The following is a 10,747-nucleotide window of genomic DNA, read 5'->3' as shown; positions in this document are numbered from 1 at the left end:
CATATTCACGCTAACTGATTATCACTCTCTTATTCCACTCTAGGCACTCACGTTACTCATACTCATCTTTCCATTCATATTTACTCACCCATTCACTCCCTTCCCCACGCAGCCATTGTCATTAAACTCAATATCACTGTTTCTACTCATTCCTCAGCTCCCATACTCACACTAACTGATTCCCACACTCTTATTTCACTCTAGGCACTCACGTAACTCACACTCATGCTTCCATTCATATTTACTCATCCATTCACTCCCTTCCCCACGCTGCCATGGTCTTATTTTACGCATATTACAATTTCTACACATCCCTCACATCCCATATTCACGCTAACTGATCCCCACACTCTCATTTCACTCTGGATACTAATGTTCCTCGTGTTTACCTTGATGTAGAGGAGAAAGTCGCAAAAATCAGAGGTAAGCAAACGCCATCTCGGTTTCCCACGTGTTATGAGCTTGACTGGCGATGGGACGTTGACTTAAGTCCTGCCTTTATAACGGCACTCCCTGATATGACTTTTTCTGGGTCTGTGGTCTTCCTATGTCTGGTTCGTTTTCTGTGGTCTTTCTCGGTCTGGTTCGTTTGAGTTACTAAATTTCTTGATTGACCGATTTATAAAACAATTCTGGTGCCGACATTTCGATTAATCTTCAAGTTACGTAACTCATTATTTAACAAGCATTGGGTCACTGGATATTAGCTAGTGTTTAAGTGTAAATGGCAAGAGTTTACCCCGAAAATGACAGCCGAGGCATAAAAGATGGAAAATAACATAGGGGAGACTAAAATGGAGGAGCGAGCCGCTGGGAAGGTGTTTAGTACGGCGCGGCGAAGGGAGATCTGCCCCTCGTGTTAATGGCCTTCAGAAATACGCTTATTTAGATGAACTGATGCACTGAACATGAAAAAAAAAAAAAAAAAACAGCTTAATAAGAAAATATATAAAACAATGGAGGAGCGAGCCGCTGGGAAGGTGTTGTTTATTACGGCGCGGTAAAGGGATCTGCCCCTCGTGTTAATGGCCTTCAGAAACACGCTTATTTAATGAACTGATGCATTAAGCATGAAAAAAAAAAGGGCTTAATAAGGAAATAAATAAGACAATGGAGGAGTGAACCGCTGGGAAGGTGTTGTTTAGTACGGTGAAGAGAGATCTGCCCCTCGTGTTAATGGCCTTCAGAAACACGCTTATTTAGATGAACTGATGCATTAAACATGAAAAAAAGAGCTTCATAAGGAAATATATAAAACAATGGAGGAGTGAGCCGCTGGGAAGGTGTTGTTTAGTACGGCGGTAAAGGAAAGATCTGACCCTCGCGTCAATGGCCTTCAGAATCACGGGTGGAGAGTGACGCAGTACATGGGTGGTGATGGTGAATGCAGTACGATTGGTGATGACGAATGCAGTACGATATGTGTGTGTGTGTGTGTGTGTGTGTGTGTGTGTGTGTGTGTGTGTGTGTGGCGCCGTCCTCTGGTTGGAGATTTAATGGCTGAGCTGCTGGTTGACAGGGGTTGTGTTGCCTCACTCTCAGGAATGCACACAATCTTGGAGGTAAGACTCAGTGTGAATGCTTAGTCCTGGATCAAGGGCTATAAGGGGGATATTAATAAGGTTCTGATAGTATGCGAGCCAGGTAGGACATGAAGCAATGAGTGTAGAATGGATAAATTCAGACAGGACATAAGCAAACACTGGTTTACTAACAGTGGTGGATGAGCGGAATAGGCCTGGCAGTCATGTGGTGAGTGAGTGCCAATAATAATAGAGTGGTGGATGAGCGGAACAGGCCTGGCAGTCATGTGGTGAGTGAGTGCCAATAATAACAGAGTGGTGGATGAGCAGATCAGGCCTGGCAGTCATGTGGTGAGTGAGTGCCAATCAGAACAAGAAGAAAAGGAAGAAAGGAGGAGGAAGATGAAGTATAAATTATTAACAAAAAACGAAGCTGAAGGACAAACAATGATTAAGAAGAGGAGGAGGTGATGAAAGGAAGAACTGTGGGCAGAGAGAGAGAGAATAATTAAGAGGAGGAGGAGGAATACTCATCTAACCTGTGCTGACCTGACCTCTTCTCATGGGGTGCTGAGTGCTGCTTTATGTCTTTGCCAACTAGTTCCTGGGCCGCCCATTGCTTGTGTCCTGCAGCCACGGTAGACGCTCACACAACTGTTTGAAAGCCAACACAATCAAAGGACTCACATTATCAAGCTTGAATAGAAATCTCCGCCCTCCTTTGATCAGTCTCCTCACGTTTCTCGCAACGGCCTCCAGCACACTTGGGGCCAAATTACTAAAGATTTCGTTGCCCAAGTTTACATATTTGACAAGGCTTTCATAGGAGTTTAGGGCATTTCCAGGAGTAGTTTTATGGCCCTGCTGGTAGTCTGACCCTTCTTCTGTGCTGTAAACCTAAAGAAACACTCATTAGAACCTGATTGATCCTCTCTTTGACCTTTAGAAATAGCTGATGTGAGAAACGAAAGTGTCTTATAACACCAGCTTTGAAGTCCTCAGGCGACACACTGATGAACTTGCTGGCCTCGTCCCCCTTGACAAACTTCTTAGCCACGGAGTCAGTCAGTCAGCGCCGAGCGGGTCCGTCCTGAGCCTCCGCCGCGGCCACATGGTCTGTGCTGCTTAAATACTTAAATATATTACCCAGCTCATCACACTTAAGTATATTACCCAGAACGTCACACTTAAATATATTACCCAGTACGTCACACTTAAATATATTAACCAGCATGTCACACTTAAATATATTACCCAGCATGTCACACTTAAATATATTACCCAGCATGTCACACTTAAATACCCAGTACATCACACTTGAATATAGTAGTACCAAGTAATTCACACTTATAGTAGCCAGCACATCACACTTAAATATAGTACCCAGTACATCACTCTTAAATATACTACCCAGTACGTCACACTTAAATATACTACCCAGTACATCACACTTAAATATAGTACCCAGCATGTCGCACTTAAATACCCAGTACGTCACACTTGAATATAGTACCCAGTAATTCACACTTATAGTACCCAGCACATCACACTTAAATTTTGTACCCAGTACGTCACACTTGAATATAGTACCCAGTAATTCACACTTATAGTACCCAGCACATCACACTTAAATTTTGTACCCAGTACGTCACACTTGAATATAGTACCCAGCATGTCACACTTATAGTACCCAGTACGTCACACTTAAATGTACTACCCAGTACGTCACACTTGAATATAGTACCCAGCATGTCACACTTGAATATAGCACCCAGCATGTCACACTTATAGTACCCAGTACGTCACACTTAAATGTACTACCCAGTACGTCACACTTGAATATAGTACCCAGCATGTCACACTTGAATATAGTACCCAGTACGTCACACTTGAATATAGTACCCAGCATGTCACACTTATAGTACCCAGTACGTCACACTTAAATGTACTACCCAGTACGTCACACTTGAATATAGTACCCAGCATGTCACACTTGAATATAGTACCCAGCATGTCACACTTATAGTACCCAGTACGTCACACTTAAATGTACTACCCAGTACGTCACACTTGAATATAGTACCCAGCATGTCACACTTGAATATAGTACCCAGTACGTCACACTTGAATATAGTACCCAGCATGTCACACTTGAATATAGTACCCAGTACGTCACACTTGAATATAGTACCCAGCATGTCACACTTGAATATAGTACCCAGCATGTCACACTTGAATATAGTACCCAGTACGTCACACTTTAATATAGAACCCAGCATGTCACACTGAATATAGTAACCCAGCATGTCACACTTGAATATAGTACCCAGCACGTCACACTTGAATATAGTACCCAGCATGACACACTTACAGTACCCAGTACATCACACTTAAATATACTACCCAGTAGGTCACACTTAAATATAGTACCCAGCATGTCACACTTAAATACCCAGCACGTCACACTTGAATATAGTACCCAGTACGTCACATAAATATAGTACCCAGCATGTCGCACTTAAATACCCAGTACATCACACTTGAATATATAGTACCCAGTACGTCACACTTGAATATAGTACCCAGTACGTCACACTTAAATATAGTACCCAGCATGTCGCACTTAAATACCCAGTACATCACACTTGAATATAGTACCCAGTACGTCACACTTAAATATAGCACCCAGTACGTCACACTTGAATATATTACCCTGTACGTCACACTTAAATATACTACCCAGTACGTCACTTATATATACTACCCGGTACGTCACACTTAAATATATTACCCAGCATGTCACACTTAAATATATTACCCAGTACGTCACACTTAAATATACTACCCAGCACGTCACATTTAGCTATAGTACCCAGCATGTCACACTTAAATATATTACCCAGCACATCACACTTAAATATTTTCGCACACACGTTCCACTTAAATATTTTTCCAGGCATGTTACACTTAAACAACATCTCCAGTACGTTTCACATCAGATCTCCCGGACAGACGGATCGAGTCACCTCCTCCAGTGTCACCTGTACCCTATATATGTATGTGACACCTTCTCTTCTTTCTTCTTGTCTTCTTTTTTCCCTTTACTGGCCCAGCCTGGAAGAAAGTCTGGTGTTAGTCAGATGAAGGTTTCCATTTTCTGTAAACTGAGTCTACGAGAGTTTGTGATTATCCTGGAAAATGGCGCAGGTTATGACTTTAAGCTAAACCTCTCTTTTGGACACTCTTTACTTCTGTCTGTCGTGGGAGCGGTGAGTAGCGGGTTTTTTCCTACACCCTTTTTGTTGCCCTTGAGCCATCTCCTTGGTTGTAAAATAAATAAATAAAGAAAGTCTGTTGTTAGCGAGATATAAAGGTTTGCATTTTCTGCAAACTAAGTGACTATCCTGGATGGTGGCACAGCTAACTTCATGCTAAAAAAAATTAACATCCAAGAGCCCTATTACACCTCAAGGCATAATCGTATTTAATGAAGCAGTCTTCTTCCTCCTCCTCCCTGACCAGGACGTCTTGCTGCCCTGAAAGAACGTCTGTTGTTAGCGAGATTAAGGTTTACATTTTCTGCACACTAAGTGACTATCCTGGATGATGGCACAGCTAACTTCAAGCTAAAAAAAATTAACATCCAACAGCCCTATTACGCCTCAAGGCATAATCGTATTTAATCGTATTTAATGAAGCAGTTTTGAATACAAGAAAAGAATCAGTCGTTACCTTAGCCAGGCGCATGAAGGTGCTGTGTCAAGCCTCTCCACAGCCTCCTGCAGTCTTCTTCCTCCTCCTCCCTGCCCTGGACATCTTGCTGTCCTGAAAGAAAGTCTGTTGTTAGCGAGATATAAAGGCTTACATTTTCTGCACACTAAGTGACTATCCTGGATGATGGCACAGCTAATTTCATGCTAAAAAAATTAACATCCAACAGCCCTATTACACCTCAAGGCATAATCGTATTTAATGAAGCAGTTTTGAATACAAGGAAAGAATCAGTCGTTACCTTAGCCAGGCATGTGACGGTGCTGTGTCAAGTCTCCTCCTGATCTACACCGCCTACATCTGCTGTCTTGTTGACCTGAAAGAAAGTCTAATGTTAGTCATATAAAGGTTTACATTTCTGCAAACTTAATCTATAGGAGTTTGTGATTATCCTGGACGATGCCGCAGCTAATGACTTTCACCTCAACACACGCAACACAATGACAGCTGGAGAGGAACACAGTAATAAAGTAACACCAGGTAAGCAATCACAGTCTCTGGCACCTATAAGAACACTTGAACACATGTCATTGGCAAGCCCCCACGCCCGTCACCTCAACACACGCAACACAATGACAGCTGAAGAGTAACACAATAATAAAGTAACACCAGGCAAGCAATCACAGTCTCTGGCGCCTATAGGAACACTTGAACACATGTCATTGGCAAGCCCCCACGCCCGTCACCTCAACACACGCAACACACCACACACGCAACACAATGACAGCTGAAGAGTAACACAATAATTAAGTAACACCAGGCAAGCAATCACGGTCTCTGGCACCTATAGGAACACTTGAACACATGTCATTGGCAAGCCCTCACGCCCGTCACCTCAACACACGCAACACACGTAACACAATGACAGCTGGAGAGTAACACAGTAATAACGTAACACCAGGCAAGCAATCACAGTCTCTGGCACCTATAGGAACACTTGAACACATGTCATTGGCAAGCCCCCACGCCCGTCACCTCAACACACACCACACACGCAACACAATGACAGCTGAAGAGTAACACAATAATAACATAACACCAGGTAAACAATCACGGTCTCTGGCACCTATAGGAACACTTGAACACATGTCATTGGCAAGCCCCCACGCCCGTCACCTCAACACACGCAACACACCACACACGTAACACAATGACAGCTGAAGAGTAACACAATAATAACGTAACACCAGGTAAGCAATCACAGTCTCTGGCACCTATAGGAACACTTGAACACATGTCATTGGCAAGCCCCCACGCCCGTCACCTCAACACACGCAACACACCACACACGTAACACAATGACAGCTGAAGAGTAACACAATAATAACGTAACACCAGGTAAGCAATCACAGTCTCTGGCGCCTATAGGAACACTTGAACACATGTCATTGGCAAGCCCTCACGCCCGTCACCTCAACACACGCAACACACGTAACACAATGACAGCTGGAGAGTAACACAGTAATAACGTAACACCAGGCAAGCAATCACAGTCTCTGGCACCTATAGGAACACTTGAACACATGTCATTGGCAAGCCCCCACGCCCGTCACCTCAACACACGCAACACACCACACACGCAACACAATGACAGCTGAAGAGTAACACAATAATAACATAACACCAGGTAAACAATCACGGTCTCTGGCACCTATAGGAACACTTGAACACATGTCATTGGCAAGCCCCCACGCCCGTCACCTCAACACACGCAACACACCACACACGTAACACAATGACAGCTGAAGAGTAACACAATAATAACGTAACACCAGGTAAGCAATCACAGTCTCTGGCGCCTATAGGAACACTTGAACACATGTCATTGGCAAGCCCTCACGCCCGTCACCTCAACACACGCAACACACGTAACACAATGACAGCTGGAGAGTAACACAGTAATAACGTAACACCAGGCAAGCAATCACAGTCTCTGGCACCTATAGGAACACTTGAACACATGTCATTGGCAAGCCCCCACGCCCGTCACCTCAACACACGCAACACACCACACACGCAACACAATGACAGCTGAAGAGTAACACAATAATAACATAACACCAGGTAAACAATCACGGTCTCTGGCACCTATAGGAACACTTGAACACATGTCATTGGCAAGCCCTCACGCCCGTCACCTCAACACACGCAACACACCACACAGGTAACACAATGACAGCTGAAGAGTAACACAATAATAAAGTAACACCAGGTAAGCAATCACAGTCTCTGGCACCTATAGGAACACTTGAACACATGTCATTGGCAAGCCCCCACGCCCGTCACCTCAACACACGCAACACCACACACGCAACACAATGACAGCTGAAGAGTAACACAATAATAACGTAACACCAGGTAAGCAATCACGGTCTCTGGCACATAGGCAAACAATGACATGTGGTACAGTTTAATCCTTATATAAAACTCCACACGGCCCTGGATATGTCTCAACCCAGCCCGCCACCTTAACACTTGAAACGTCACACAACCCTCCACAGCCCCGTAACACAGCTTTATCGTATCTCCAGTAACGAAATAATGTCTCCTTAAACTGTCTTACCTCAAATAACACTGCTCGCGGCCCTAAAAAGCTTGTAAAGGCAAGAAATATAGCGCGTGTCAGCCCCCCTGCGAGTCATCCCCACACTTTAAGACGTCACACAACCCTCCACAGCCCCGTAACACAGCTTTATCGTGTCTCCAGTGACGAAATAATGCCTCCTTAAACTGTCTTACCTCAAATAACACTGCTCGCGGCCCTAGAAAGCTTGTAAAGGCAAAAAGAATAGCGTGTGTCCGTCCCCCGCGAGTCATCCCCACACTTTAAGACGTCACACAACCCTCCACAGCCCCGTAACAGAGCTTTATCGTATCTCCAGTGACGAAATAATGTCTCCTTAAACTGTCTTACCTCATAACACTGCTCGCGGCCCTAGGAAACTCGTAAAGGCAAAAAGAATAGCGTGTGTCCGTCCCCCGCGCCCGGCATCCCCACACTTTAAGACGTCACACAGCCCCGTAACACAGCTTTATTGTATATCTAGTAAGGAATTAATATCTTCTAACACTGTCTTACCTCAAATAACACTGCTCGCGGCCCTAGGAAGCTTGTAAAGGCGAAAAAATAGGGGGTCCGCGGAGCCATGCCGTAACGGAGGACGCGGGATGGCCATGTGGTCGCCAGGTGAGGGGCCGACCAATCAGAGAGCTCGAGAGAAAAGGGGCAAGACTCTCAGCCAATCAGCGCACAGCAAGACCCACGTCAGCCAATCAGAGCAGAGAATAGATACCGTGTTGGCGCCAAACGTTTCTACGGGTCCCCTCCCCCCCCCACCCCCCAGGCAAGACATTTTATAGCCATTTTTCCAGGTGTCTTTTGGGGCGTAATCTTTATCATGGCTTCCCCGGACGCTAGTTTTGGTAATGATACACTTTGATTATGTTATTTTCCAGGCGGTGTGAAGGTTAATTAACGTGGGTGTCGCCGGGGAGCGAGATATGAGGGGGCTGCTATATAATGAAACCCTATTTACCGGCGTGGGAATTAAACATGAAAATAGACATTAAAATATACTTAAAAGATGCTTCGTCCTCACAGCAATAAAGGAAGCTTAAGTATATAGAAGCCAGCCAGCCACACTTAACATGGATGACGGGGAGCGAGATATGGCCGCGTTACTATATAATGAAAGCAATATATTTACCACCGTGGGAATTAAACATGTATATAGACGTTAAAATATACTTAAAACATGCTTCGTCCTCACAGCAATAAAGGAAGCATAAGTATATAGAAGCCAGCCAGCCACACTTAGCATGGATGACGGGGAGCGAGATATGGCCGCGTTACTATATAATGAAAGCAATATATTTACCACCGTGGGAATTAAACATGTATATAGACGTTAAAATTTACTTAAAAGATGCTTCGTCCTCACAGCAATAAAGGAAGCATAAGTATAGAAGCCAGCCATAACTCGATAAAGCATTCTATCAATATAAATTAAACTAGACACAATAGATTGCCGCGAAAATGTAAGAGCTGAATAAGGAAGGTAAGAAATAATGAAGGAATTATTAATATAAGCGAATAAATAAGCCTGCCATAATTCGATAAAGCCTTCCACGGGTATAAATGAAACTAGACAATAGATTACTCCTGGAAATGCCCACAACTCCTGCGAAAGCCTTGTCAAATGAGTGTTTCTTTAAGCTCATGGTACAGAGGAAGGGTCAAACTACTACTGGAAATGCCCACAACTCCTACGAAAGCCTTGTCAAATGAGTGTTTCTTTAGGCTCATGGTACAGAGGAAGGCTCAAACCACCATCATGGCCATAAAATTACTCCTGGAAATGCCCACAGCTCCTACGAAAGCCTTGTCAAATGAGTGTTTATTTAGGCTCATGGTACAGAGGAAGGGTCAAACTACCACCAGGGCCATAAAACTACTACTTACAACTCCTGAGAAAGCCTTGTCAAATATGTGCTTCTAGGTTCATGGTACAGAGGAAGGGTCAAACTACCACCAGGGCCATATAACCACAAATGGAAATGCCCACAACTCCTGCGAAAGCCTTGTCAAATAAGTGTTTCTTTGGGTTCATGGTACAGAGGAAGGGTCAAACTACCACCAGGGCCATATAACCACAAATGGAAATGCCCACAACTCCTGCGAAAGCCTTGTCAAATAAGTGTTTCTTTGGGTTCATGGTACAGAGGAAGGGTCAAACTACCACCAGGGCCATAAACCTACTCCTGGAAATGCCCACAACTCCTACGAAAGCCTTGTCAAATGAGTATTTCTTTGGGCTCATGGTACAGAGGAAAGGTCAAACTACCACCAGGGCCATATAACCACTACTGGAAATGCCCAGAACTCCTACGAAAGCCTTGTCAAATGAGTATTTCTTTGGGCTCATGGTACAGAGGAAGGGTCAAACTACCACCAGGGCCATATAACCACTACTGGAAATGCCCAGAACTCCTACGAAAGCCTTGTCAAATGTGTTCTTGGGTGGCAAAATGTCTTATATGACCTCCTGACCTGACGATCACAGTTTCTCTCCCCATAAGGTATTAGTGGAGAAAATAACATAACCCATTAATAAAAACCGTATATAAAACAGATAGGCACATCACAAAAAAAATATATTGGGTTTATCTTCTTGTATTAACTTAGAGGGGAGTGAAAAGAAATCCAGATGTATTTTTTTTTGGCATATTTTTTATTATACAAACTATCTATTTCTGGTACAAAATTTGGTGCTCTCTCTCTCTCTCTCTCTCTCTCTCTCTCTCTCTCTCTCTCTCTCTCTCTCTTATTGCTTCAGTGATAGTGTGTATCATATTCACACACACACACACACACACACACACACACACACACACACACACACACACACCAAATATAGATAATAAGACAACAAAACAAACAAACAAACAAACAC

The sequence above is a fragment of the Eriocheir sinensis genome, chromosome 54, assembly GCF_024679095.1.
Source record: "Eriocheir sinensis breed Jianghai 21 chromosome 54, ASM2467909v1, whole genome shotgun sequence".
In the NCBI taxonomy this organism is placed as follows: Eukaryota; Metazoa; Arthropoda; class Malacostraca; order Decapoda; family Varunidae; genus Eriocheir; species Eriocheir sinensis.
This window is presented reverse-complemented; position numbering follows the sequence as displayed.